Source organism: Bison bison, unplaced genomic scaffold (genome assembly GCF_000754665.1).
Source record: "Bison bison bison isolate TAMUID 2011002044 unplaced genomic scaffold, Bison_UMD1.0 scf7180017863702, whole genome shotgun sequence".
NCBI lineage: Eukaryota > Metazoa > Chordata > Mammalia > Artiodactyla > Bovidae > Bison > Bison bison.
In genome coordinates this window covers 971,641-985,372 of record NW_011494274.1, presented here as the reverse complement: position 1 = coordinate 985,372, position 13,732 = coordinate 971,641, and positions in this window count along the sequence as shown.

Below are 13,732 nucleotides of genomic sequence, written 5' to 3'. Positions count from 1 at the left end.
TGACTCATTGGAAAAGACTCTGATGCTGGGAGGGATTGGGGCAGGAGGAGAAGGGGACGACAGAGGATGAGATGGCTGGATGGCATCACCAACTCGATGGATGTGAGTTTGAGTGAACTCCGAGAGTTGGTGATGGACAGGGAGGCTGGCGTGCTGCAATTCATGGGGTTGCAAAGAGTTGGACACGACTGAGCGACTGAACTGAACTGAACTGAACAGGCATATTTGGCCTTGGAGTACAGAATGAAGTGGGGCAAAGGCTAACAGAGTTTTGCCAAGAGGACACATGGTCATAGCAAACACTCACTTCCAACCACACAAGAGAAGACTCTACACATAGACATCACCAGATGATCAATACCGAAATCAGATTGATTATATTCTTTGCAGCCAAGGATGAAGAAGCTCTATACAGTCAGAAAAAATAAGATGGGGGCTGACTGTGGCTCAGATCATGAACTCCTTATTGCCAAATTCAGACTGAAATTGGAGAAAGTAGGGAAAGCCACTAGGCCATTCAAGTATGACCTAATCAAATCCTTTATGATTATACATTGGAAATGACAAATAAATTAAAAGGATTAGATCTGATAGAGTACTTGAGGAACTACGGACAGAGGTTCATGACATTTTACAGGAGACAGGGATCAAGACCATCCTCAAGAAAAACAAATGCAAAAAAGCAAAATGGCTGTCTGAGGAGGCCTTACAAATAGCTGTGAAAAGAAGAAAAGTGAAAAGCAAAGGAGAAAAGGAAAGATATACCCATTTGAATGCAGAGTTCCAAAAAATAGCATGGAGAGATAAGAAAGCCTTCGGCGGTGGCTAAAAGACAAGGAAGGTCCAAGGACCAGAGTGAAGACTTCAGGCAGAACAAACAGAACAAACAGCACTCCTGGCTAAGCCCAATTTGCATAGGGCAGGCCCAGGTGGAGGAAAAAACATATAAAAGGAGGAGCCAAAGCGCTTTCTCTGGGACTCTCTCTCCCGTGTGCATGCACGCGCTCTCTCGCTCTCTCTTTCTCTTTCTCTCTCTTTCTCCCTCCCCATGCACTCCTCCACTCTCTTCTTTTCGAGTCTTGGATTCTCCTGCTATCTTCTAAATAAAATAGAGCTGTAACACTGAAAAAAAAAAAAAAAAGAAAGAAAGAAAGAAAGCCTTCCTCAGTGATCAATGCAAAGAAATAGAGGAGAACAATAGAAAGGGAAAGACTAGAGATCTCTTCAAGAAAATGAGAGATATCAAGGGAACATTTCATGCAAAGATGGACACTATAAAGGACAGAAAGGGTATGGACCCAACAGAGGCAGAAGATATTAAGAAGAGGTGGCAAGAAAACAGAGAAGAACTATACAAAAAAGATCTTCATGACCCACATAATCACGATGGTATGATCACTCACCTAGAGCCAGTGATCCTGGAATGCAAAGTCGAGTGGGCCTTAGGAACCATCACTACGAACAAAACTAGTGGACGTGATGGAAATTCAGTTCAACCATTTCAAATCCTAAAAGATGATGCTTTGGAAGTGCTGCAGTCAAAGTGCCAGCAAATCTGGAAAACTCAGCAGTGGCCACAGGACTGGAAAAGTTCATTTTTCATTCTAATCCCAAAGAAAGGCAATGCCAAAGAACGCTCAAATTACCACACAATTGCAATCATCTCACACTAGTAAAGTAATACTCAAAATTCTCTAAGCCAGGCTTCAACAGTACATGAACTGTGAACTTCCAGATGTTCAAGTTGGATTTAGAAAAGGCAGAAGAACCACAGATTAAATTGTCAACATCCATTGGATTATTGAAAAAGCAAGAGAGTTCCATAAAATCATCTACATCTGCTTTATTGACTATGCCAAAGCCTTTTACTGTGTGAATCACAACAGACTGTGGGAAATTCTTAAAGATATGGGAATACCAGACCACCTGACCTGTCTCCTGAGAAATCTGTATGCAGGTCAGGAAGCAACAGTTAGAACCGGATTTGGAACAACAGACTGGTTCCAAATAGGGAAAGGAGGACATCAAGGCTGTATATTGTCACCCTGCTTATTTAACTTGTATGCAGAGTATACCATGAGAAACGCTGGGCTGGAAGAAGCACAAGCTGGAATCAAGATTGCCGGGAGAAATATCAATAACCTCAGATATGCAGATGACACCACCCTTATGGCAGAAAGTGAAGAGGAACTCAAAAGCCTCTTGAGGCAAGTGAAAGAGGAGAGTGAAAATGTTGGGTTAAATCTCAACATTCAGAAAACTAAGATCATGGCACTTGGTCCCATCACTTTATGGCAAATAGATGGGGAAATAGTGGAAACAGTGACAGACTTTATTTTTGGGGAGTCCAAAATCACTGCAGATGGTGACTGCAGCCATTAAATTAAAAGATGCTTGCTCCTTGGAAGAAAAGTTATGACCAACCTAGACAGCATATTAGAAAGCAGAGACATTACTTTGCCAGGAAAGATCCGTCTAGTCAAAGCTGTGGTTTTCCAGTAGCCATGTATGGATATGAGAGTTGGACTATAAAGAAAGCTGAGTACAGAAGAATTGATGCTTTTGAACTGTGATGCTGTAGAAGACTCAAGAGAGTCCCTTGCACTGAAAGGAGATCCAACCATTCCATCCTAAAAGAAATCAGTCTGAATATTCATTGGAAGGAATGATGCTGAAGCTGAAACTCCAATATTTTGGCCACCTGATGCAATGAACTAACTCACTGGAAAAGATCCTGATGCTGGGAAAGATTGAAGGTGGGAGGAGAAGGGGATGACAGAGGATGAGATGATTGGATGGCAGCACCAACTCAATGGACATGAGTTTAAGTAAACTCCGGGAGTTGGTGATGGACAGGGAGGCCTGGTGTCCTGCTGTCCATGGAGTTTCAAAGAGTCAGACACAAGTGAGCTACTGAACTGAACTGAATTTCAAAACATTATAATGAGGTAGTTATTATTACTGTTCCCATTATAAAGCAATAAAATGAAGGCCCAGAAATATCAGAAATTTCCCCAGATGGTCACATCATGTAATGAATAGATCTAGGATTCTAACCTTGGTAGCCTCACATGGTTTAATTGCTAAGTCGTGTCCAATTCTCTGCGACTGCATGGACTGTAGCCCACCAGGCTCCTCTGTCCATGGGATTTTCCAGGCAAGAATACTAGAAATGGGTTGCCATTTCCATCTCCAGGGATCTTCCCAGCCAAGGGATCCAATTAATGTCTCAGGCATTGGCAGGCGGGATTTTTCCCACTGAGTCACCAGGGAAGCTCAATATTGTTTTTGTTAATAAATATAAAATGTGTGGTATATATATGCTAATACTATTGGGGTTAAATACTTATCATAAAAGTCAAAAAAGGAGATGGTATTAAAGTTTCACTGACTCTGAATGATTCCAGTAATCATTCACGATGGTGCAAAAGTAACTGTGGTTTTTGCATTGCTGAAATTTGCTGTTTGATATTGGAATACATTCTAAATAAATGTGGTTAGGTTATATATCATTTTAACGTGCATTTCTTGCTTTATCTTTTTTGCTAATGACTTATTGCTGTTTGTTTTATATTTATTTTAGAGTAAGGAAGTTATGTTAGACAGAAAGCAAATTTGACTAGTTTTCTTATTCAAGTTCAAAATATATAGTAAAGCAGCACAGAAAACTCACAACATCAACAACACATTTTGCCCAGGAACTGCTAAGCAACATACAGTGCAGAGGTGACTCAAGAAGCTTTGCCAAGGAGATGAGAACCTTAAAGTTGAGGAGTGCAGTGGTCAGCCATTGGAAGGTGACAGCGATGAATTGAGAGCAATCATCTAAGCTCATCCTCTTACAACAGCACGAGAAGCTGCCAAAGAACTCAACATTGACAACTGTACAGAAAGGTGAAAAAGCTCAGTAGGTGGGTGCCTCATGAGCTGACTGAAAATTATCGTTTCAAAGTGTCATCATCTCTTATTCTATGCAACAACAATGAACCATTTTTCCATTGGATTATGACGTGACAAAAAGTGGATTTTATAAACCAGCAGTGATGGGTGCAGTGGGTGGGCTGAGAAGAAGCTCCAAAGCTGTTCCCAGAGCCAAACTTGCACCCAGAAAAGGGTCACAGTCACTGTTTGGTGGCCTGCTGCTCATCGGATCCATTATAGCTTTCTGAATCCTCATGAGACCATTATGTCTGAGAAGAATGCTCAGCAAATCAATCGATGAGATGCACCAAAAAACCTGCAATGCCTGCAGCTAGCACTAAGGAAGAGAAAGGGCCCAATTCTTCTCCATGACAACACCCGACCGCATGTCACACAACCAACGCTTCAAAAGTCGAACAAACTGGGCTACGAAGTTTTGCCTTATCCGTCATATTCACCTGACTTCTCAGCAACTGACTACCACTTCTTCGAATATTTGAAGAACTTTTTGCAGGGAAAATAATTCCACAACCAGCAGGAGGCAGAAAATGCTTTCCAAGAGTTCGTCAAATCCCGAGGCATGGATTTTTACGGTACAGGAATAAACACATTTCTCATTGGCAAAATTGTGTTGATTATAATGATTTCCATTTTGATTAATAAAGATGTGTTTGAGCCTATTTATAATGATTTAAAATTCACAATCTGAAACTGCAATTACTTTTGCACCAAAATATAGAAATTTCAAAACTCCAAGCTAATGAAAATAAACAAAAACACCGTCCTTTAAATCTACGCTCAAGAAATTAAAAAAAAAAATTTTATGCCTTGCAAGGCACTACTTGATCAGAATATACCCTGAATTTATAGTAATTAATGTCAATACAACAGAGAAGAATGAAATCTAATACAACGTAAAGTATACTACAATAGATCAAGGAAATTATTTGTGGAAATACTATCATCTATATAGCTAATTCATTGCACATTAAACAAATATGTAATGATTGTTCAATTCAAATAAAAACCAGTAAATATCCTTTAAATTTAACAAAATAAAAAAGAAAGATAATACAATTTTATGTACATCTTAGAAAAAAACAATTAAAAAATAAAAATGAATATAAATTAAGAGGAAGAAAGACTACAAATTTTTTCATGGTCCTTCATGAACAGTGGCTATTAAAGGAAATAAAAATGCTTGTGTTGATATCTCACCAAAAATAAAAAAACTGTGGAAGCATATTAACCATCATAGACCAATCTATGGCTTTCTCAAAACCAGTGTTAACCTAGACGTAAATACAAAGCCTGAAGGGAAAATTTAGGCAACTGAAGACAAGCAGCAGCTATCGACTCTCTAAGAATTGAAACTTTAAGAGTTAAAGCAAACAACATTTTGAAAGGCATCTAAAATTTGAAAATCCAAAACATCACTTTTCCTGGAATCAGAACAGGAGATAATTGAGTTTGCACAGGACAAAGGGATCCCATTTTTGGAATCCTGTGGTCTAGCCCTAAGAATATCTAGTAGGAAGTCGGGAAAGAAAGATAAAGATTGGGAAAAGAATAGCAGCGAGAAAGAAAATGGAGAGAAAAACCACAAGGGAGGAGGGATAGAATAAGTATTCTGTAAGCAGAGTGGTGTTCATTTAGTTAGAGGGAAGGCAGAAATTAAAGCCACCAGATGAAAATCTGAAGGACTGATTTCTCACTTTCATAACTTGTTTAGGAAATGAAGATTAGCATTTAGAGTAGCATGGCTAATTACACTGGTAATAAAAATCTTATATTTCATGTTTGTAAATTAGAAAATGAAATCTCTTAATTAGATCAGAAAAAGTCTGTAAAGTACAAAATCATTTGTAAAAAAATGGTCTTCTCATTGATTTAGGGAAACTTTGACTAGGTAACGTCATTGACACTGTGATTTATCAGCTTCAGTATTGTTCACGGCATTTCCCACAACATTCGCATCAGTTCTCAGAATTTTATTCATTCCTGTACGTCTGGATAAATGTATACATATGGGCCAATTAGGTTGCCTGTCAAGTCAAAATTGCAATTAACCTTTCATTAAATTTATAGCAATCTTTTACTTAGAGAGTGATCAAGTCAGATAGATCAAAGTAGTCATACGGCTTCTGTGATCCAGATTGACAAAGAGCAATCTGTCAGTTGAAGAATGTTTCATTGATCAGCCAAGTCAGAATTCCCTATGATAGCTGTGCAAGGTGCATACCAGTCATGTCTAACTGTTGCAACCTTGTGGACTGTAGCCCGCCAGGCTCCTCTGTCCACGGAGTTTTCCAGACAAGAATACCAGAGTGGGTTGCCATTTGCTTCTCCAGGGGACCTTTCTGACCCAGGGATTGAACCCAAGTCTACTTCATTGTCAGGTGGGTTCTTAAACTCTGAGCCACCAGGGAAGCCCCCATGATGGCTGAAAAGATGTTCAAACTCCTAGGTCCCAGGCTGGAATTTTTGAATAATAATTCAAACAAATAATTCAAATTCAATAATAATAATAAAATTAGAGGGTTTAGGAAGTTGTTTAGTACAGCTTTACAGTTGTGGTTTCATTGAATCATTAAAAAATACTTAAGAAATACGAAGCACTATTCTAAAACCCTCATTTTACAGATGACCTTGTTAAACAGCTACACAGTTACAGAGCCTGGGTTCAACTCAAATCTAACTACAACCATCAGAGTCCAACCATTAAACCATCACCTTATTCTGCCCCTTCCCTAATTTGGGTATAGACACAGGACCATGTGCTTTGACAAGATAAACATGCTATGATAGATGCGTACTGTGTATGAGTTGGAAGACAATCACAAAAGTTATTCTTTGCCTTTTATCTCTCTCTCCTGATGTTGATATGTTGAAAATGCAGCCAAGGACAGATGGAGAAAGGTAAAAAGAGTATCTTTATTGTGTTCTGCCATGAATCAATCATGTAATATGCATAAAAAAAAGCAATGAGAACTCATACCTCAAAGAGGAAATTACCTGTTAAAAAGGAATATAGTTTTCCTATAAAATAGTGATGTGATCCCTATTAAACATAGATAATTACAGAGACTGTAATATTTGTATCTAAAATGTCCACAATTTGAGATACCATGGCATCATGATGCTAATACAGTTTCTATCTTTACATACTGCTGCTGCTGCTAAGTCGCTTCAGTTGTGTCTGACTCTGTGCGACCCCATAGACAGCAGTCCACCAAGCTCCCCCGTCCCTGGGATTCTCCAGGCAAGAATACTGGAGTAGGGTGTCATTGCCTTCTCCAATCTTTACATACTAGTTTACCTAAACTTGGCAAAAAGGTGTGTTTTCTATTCTAAGGTAGAGAAGCCTACGGAAAATGTTACCAAATAATGACCACACGTAAACTTGCTTAAATGGTAATCCTCAGCTAAAGAGCTCCAGTGCCTACAGATTTTGTCCAAAACATATAAGCAATGGCAGATAAGCAAATTCTGCCTCTCTGAATATAAGGACATGTGGGTCCATTATCAAAGATTCCTTGCAACCTAGGACACATGAAAAAGATAATTCAGAATAATAGAAGATGAAGAAAAAAGAACAAGCATGTGCTGAGCAAATAAGTCAACATTTATGAGTAATCACTGTATTGTATGCTTACATATTTCATAATAAGAAATAAAAACAGCCAGAGTTTATTAAGTTCTTTCTATGTACCAGACATTGTAGTAAACATCTTACAAACACCGAGGCATTTTCTTCTCACAACACTTTTGTGAGACATGCATAAGGACTCGCAATTTACAGTAGAGTAAATAAGAAATTTTGCTAGGTTAAGTAATTTGCCCAAAGCCATGCAGCATTAAACTGCCATAGTTAGGATGCAAACCCAGCTTTATGGACTCAAAAGCTTCAAGGTAGAAATGCCTTATTTGAACCTGGGTTGTGTTTTAGATTATGGGATTGCACCAGATTCTAGATAAACCTCCAGGTACAAATGATACACTGGTGAAATTCACCTGTAAATGCCATTTCCATCAACTTCCAGGACTTTCAATCAATAGATTAGCAAGATCCTGCCTTCTCACCCAACACTGTCATCTGCCTTCAGACACCTATAGGCTACTAGCTCTAGGATATTTCTTAGCTATCTATATTAACTCATCTTAAGAAGCCCACTGCAAGTATTATGATAAGCCCTTTACCTGGGACCTTCATGCTTCTTTTTAATCTCTAGGAAATGCACCAGCTACCTGGGCACAATCTTTTCTCTGGGAATGTCTTCCTTAGTCTTTGGAAGAATTCAAGTAGGAAAGAAAACTCAGAAATTTGATTCAAACCGCCTCCTGTAATAACTGTATAATTAAATAATTAATTATAGTTAAAAATGAACTCCTTTTTTTCCAAATATATTTCTAGGAGAAAATAAAAGATTAGATGACTCAACTCAGGTTAAAGTTATCTTTCAAAAATAAAATTCAAATTATTCAGCTATAGAGTGGTTGGACTTTTCAAAGAAAATACAAAGATTCGAACTCTTATTTATTTTCATTGGGGAAAAAAAAATTAGACAAGGAAGGGCTGTGACCAAAGTTAATCAAAGAAGAGCTGAATACTTTAGCTTTGTGTCCCCCAAAAGATACTGGACTGTCCTAAATTATTGTTTTGAGCAGAGTAAAGGGAAAACCTATTTTAATGATTTGATTGTGTTTTATACTATTTTAACCTATGTTTGCAGTTTTCCATTTTAGAGGTTGAAGTGAAAGTGTTAATTGCTCAGTTGTGTCCAACTCTTTGAGACCTTATGGACTGTAGTCCACCAGGCTCCTCTGTCCATGGAATTCTCCAGGCAAGAATACTGGAGTGGGTAGCCTTTCCCTTCTCCACAGGATCTTCCCGACCCAGGGATAGAACCCATGTCTCCTGCTGCAGGCAGATTCTAGCCGCCAGGCAATCAGCTTGTTAGGATAGGTTTTCCCTTCATTGTCTGCCCAAAGCAATCACTTGTGAAAATGAGAGTGCACTAAATAAAGATCTGTGACATCTAATGAATTCAAACAGAATCTCATCCTAGACCCCATATAAAGTCCTTTAGATCTCAGGGCAAGCACACTTTCTTACAGAGTCCTTCTCTGACCTTCTTGACTATGTCAAATTCCACTTTTGAGAGCTCATCTCTTTTGTAACATCAGGCAAAATTAAAAGTTGGTATTTATTTATGTAATTATTTGATCAGTGTCTGTTTCTCCCACTAAATTGTAGACTCCTTGAAAACCAGCAGATGCCCAGAAGTCCAGAGTACCTGCCACAGAAAGTCAAAGTCACTCAGTCATGTCCGACTCTTTGTGACCCCATGGATTACACAGTCCATGGAATTCTCCAGACCAGAATACTGGAGTGGTAGCCTTTCCCTTCTCCAGGGGATCTTCCCAACCCAGGGATCGAACCCAGACCTCCTGCATTGCAGGCAGATTCTTTACCAACTGAATCACAAGAGAAGTTCTTGAATACTGCAGTGAGTTGCCTATCCCTTCTCCAGCAGATCCTCCTGACCCAGGAATCGAACTGGGGTCTCCTGCATTGCAGGCAGATTCTTTACCAACTGAGCTGGCAAGGAAGCCAACACAGGAGGCACTCAATGCATGCAGTTAAATGAATGAGAGAATGCAGTAACTCGATAGAAAGATCTTGATGGAAAGTTCAACATAGGTGTTATTGTTATATATTTTTTTTAATTTTTACTGTTCAATTAGCAACTCAGTCACCAAATTATTTAAACCTAGGTCACAGACACATTCTTTCCCACACAAAACGTACTGTGATAACATTTCAATTGAATGTGGGAATTGGTTCTTAAATTAATCTATTTCATCATTATCATACCTGCAGGATTCAAATTTAATATTTGGCAGCTTGGTTCACTGATTTTCAAAAAATTCATCTTATACTGTGGTCTCTCAGTTGTAGAAAGTCACTACCTTATTAAATAGCTCAACAGGAAGCAACTAAGTATCCTATGACAAGTACAAAAGCATAAATTAAACCACTGAAGATATTCAGATGTCTGCTTTCTTGAGAAACTTAAAACTAACAATGAAAAATAAGAGCCACTACCATCAACTAATTGCTTATTACACATATAAAGGGCCAAAGTTAAGACAGAAGCTCATCTTTTCCCCACAATAACTTTTTAAAACAGATATCACCCTCCTTTAACAGTTTTTGAAGAAGAAATCAAAGACCAAAGAGCTGAAATATCTAAATTTTGGGGTCTACATGAAGGAAAGAATGAATGAATGGGATCAGAACGCCAACAGTTTTTGCCTGAATGAGGGGCAACATCAAGGAACAGCTAAAAGATACAATTTCATTCTTGGAAGCTTTCTGAAGCTAAATATTACTGTGACACTAATAATTATAGCTAACATCAATCTAGCATGTATTATATTCTAAGCACTTTATATACTTGATCTCTCACTTAAGCTTATGAGAAAAATATGATCTAGGCACTATTACATAAATGTTTATCCTCGATTTATCAAAAAAGAAATTGAGACTCAGAGGTTGAGTAACCTGCCCAACTAATAAACATGCGTTAAATGACTCAGCCGAGATTCAGATTCAGTTCTAAAGTCATGACTTGAGCTCTGAGCTTCCATGCTAAGTATTTCTGTAAGTAGTTCCAACTTCCGCAGTTACAAATTTGGGCTCACCACAGCCAAGTATAGTGGACCATATGTACGTGGATCAATAGTGGCACAGGTTTGTTTTTCTGGAGGATATAAAGAGGGACAGCTAAAGAGGTGAGAACGAATGGTAGGTCCACTTTCCTCACCTCCTTACTGTCTAATTAGACCAACGGAATAACAACTAAAGAATGTGTGAGGCAAAATACTAAAGTTGTCAAAAACAGGACAACTAGGGCACATCAGGCTGAACTTTTACAGGTCGGAGGATGTACCTGTTAATATGCCTCTCACATTAATAGTACAGCTGTGAGGAGCTTCAGCAAGGAACACAGGAGTTAAGTGCTTGAGAATGATAACGTAATTGAGTAGAATATATATTTCTCTTCAATTACTTATCTTAGAATAGATAAGTTCTATGGGTACTCGGGGAGTTCTATGGGACAGTCTTACATCTTTTAATGAGATTGAATGAACTGTTTATTTTAGAAAACACTTGGTTCTTTACAAAGAACCCTGTCCCAATAATCTACCCAAGGTTTTAACTAACACAGGTTGTGTGGTATTGAGAAAAAAAGCACTGAAAACGAGTATTCATCCTAGTTCTAGCATTATGAGCTAGACTCGGGTAAGACTTCACCTCTCTGGTCCTCAATTCCTTTCTCAATAATATGAGGGAACAGGGCAAGTTAAAATTATAAGAATGTTTCTGGAGAAAATCCATAATTATTCAATGTTCTTCTGGAAAATTAACAGCAGAGGTTAAATAAATAACTGAAAGCATAAAAAGAGTAAAGAGACTTAATATATACACTATTTTTTTCTTCCTTGTAGTGCATTAATTAATGCACTTACAGACAAAAGTATCTAGTCAAAGATGCAGATAAGGTATTAATATATGGATCCATTGTAGAAGCCACAAGTAAGACCAAGACCTGGCCTCAGAAATTTTACACACCACTCTTAATTTACCAGGTACATTCGACATTAGTTGGGAGAAGTCGTTAGTCTAATGAACAAGAGCACTCATCTTTATCATATGACATGGATTTAAATCCTAGTTTCACAGCTTCCCCAGTGATGTGGTGAACTTCTGAGCCACAGAAGTTCAGAAGAGACTAAATAATTTCCCATGAGTGCATAATTAGGAAGCAATGAAACTGGAATGGAAATTTTCTCTATTAGATTTTATTATTTTTTTATTTATTTATTTTTTATTATTTTTTTAAATTTTATTTTATTTTTAAACTTTACAATATTGTATTGGTTTTGCCAAATATTGAAATGAGTCTGCCACAGGTATACATGTGTTCCCCATCCTGAACCCTCCTCCCTCCTCCCTCCCCATACCCTCCCTCTGGGTCGTCCCAGTGCACCAGCCCCAAGCATCCAGTATCGTGCATCGAACCTGGACTGGTGACTCATTTCATACATGATATTATACATGTTTCAATGCCATTCTCCCAAATCATCCCACCCTCTCCCTCTCCCACAGAGTCCAAAAGACTGTTCTATGCATCAGTGTCTCTTTTGCTGTCTCGTATACAGGGTTATTGTTACCATCTTTCTAAATTCCATATATATGCATTAGTATACTGTATTGGTGTTTTTCTTTCTCGCTTACTTCACTCTGTATAATAGGCTCCAGTTTCATCCACCTCATTAGAACTGATTCAAATGTATTCTTTTTAATGGCTGAGTAATACTCCATTGTGTATATGTACCACTGCTTTCTTATCCATTCATCTACTGATGGGCATCTAGGTTGCTTCCATGTCCTGACTATTATAAACAGTGCTGCAATGAACATTAGGGTACATGTGTCTCTTTCCCTTCTGGTTTCCTCAGTGTGTATGCCCAGCAGTAGGATTGCTGGATCATAAGACAGTTCTATTTCCAGTTTTTTAAGGAATCTCCACACTGTTCTCCATAGTGGCTGTACTAGTTTGCATTCCCACCAACAGTGTAAGAGGGTTCCCTTTTCTCCACACCCTCTCCAGCATTTATTGTTTGTGGACTTTTGGATCGCAGCCATTCTGACTGGTGTGTAATGGTACCTCATAGTGGTTTTGATTTGCATTTCTCTGATAATGAGTGACATTGAGCATCTTTTCATGTGTTTGTTAGCCATCTGTATGTCTTCTTTGGAGAAATGTCTATTTAGTTCTTTGGCCCATTTTTTGATTGGGTCATTTATTTTTCTGGAATTGAGCTGTAGGAGTTGCTTGTATATTTTTGAGATTAGTTGTTTGTCAGTTGCTTCATTTGCTATTATTTTCTCCCATTCTGAAGGCTGTCTTTTCACCTTGCTAATAGTTTCCTTTGTTGTGCAGAAGTTTTTAAGTTTAATTAGGTCCCATTTGTTTATTTGTCTCTATTAGATTTTAAAGCCCAGGTGTACTTTCCCCAAGACTGTTTCCCCAAGCTGTAGCTCTCTTACTTATACACTTTAGAAGATATTTTATCTCCTTAGCTTTAATATTTTTGTTCTGCTGTTAACTAGACAATAAGTTGCTCAAATACCTTCTGTTTTAAATTCATATTTCCATTGGGTTTAGAAAAGTAAGGTGTATGGAAATGGGAAAATGAGCCCTTATTTCACTAAAGAAAAAAGGTATTTTTGACTGGGTTTATACCTTAGCTCTGGCATTTATTAGCTATGGGATCTTGGGCATATTATTTGACTTTTCAAAAACAAATTTTTTCTTCATTTGTAAATGGGAATAACAATATTTGTTGTTTTTTACTTGTTAAATCACTTCCAACCTTTGCAATCCTATGGACTGAGCCTCCCGTGCTCTACTCTCCATGGGATTTCCCAGGGAAGAATACTGGAGTGGGTTGTCATTTCCTTCTCCAGGGCATCTTCCCAATCCAGGTATTGAATCTGCCTCTCCTGCTTGGCAGGAATACTGTTTACCAATGAGCCACCTGGGAAGCCTTATAATAATAAAACCTACCTCATGAAGTTTAAATACATAGGTTAAATAAGTTATGTGCTTGTACATATTAATTGCTCAATGAATGAATGCCCATTTAAATATATCATTAGTACCTCCTTTTAGTCTTCTTTGTACCTTTGATTTTCCTCATCCATCAAGTGAGTTGCTGCTGCTAAGTCATGTCAGTC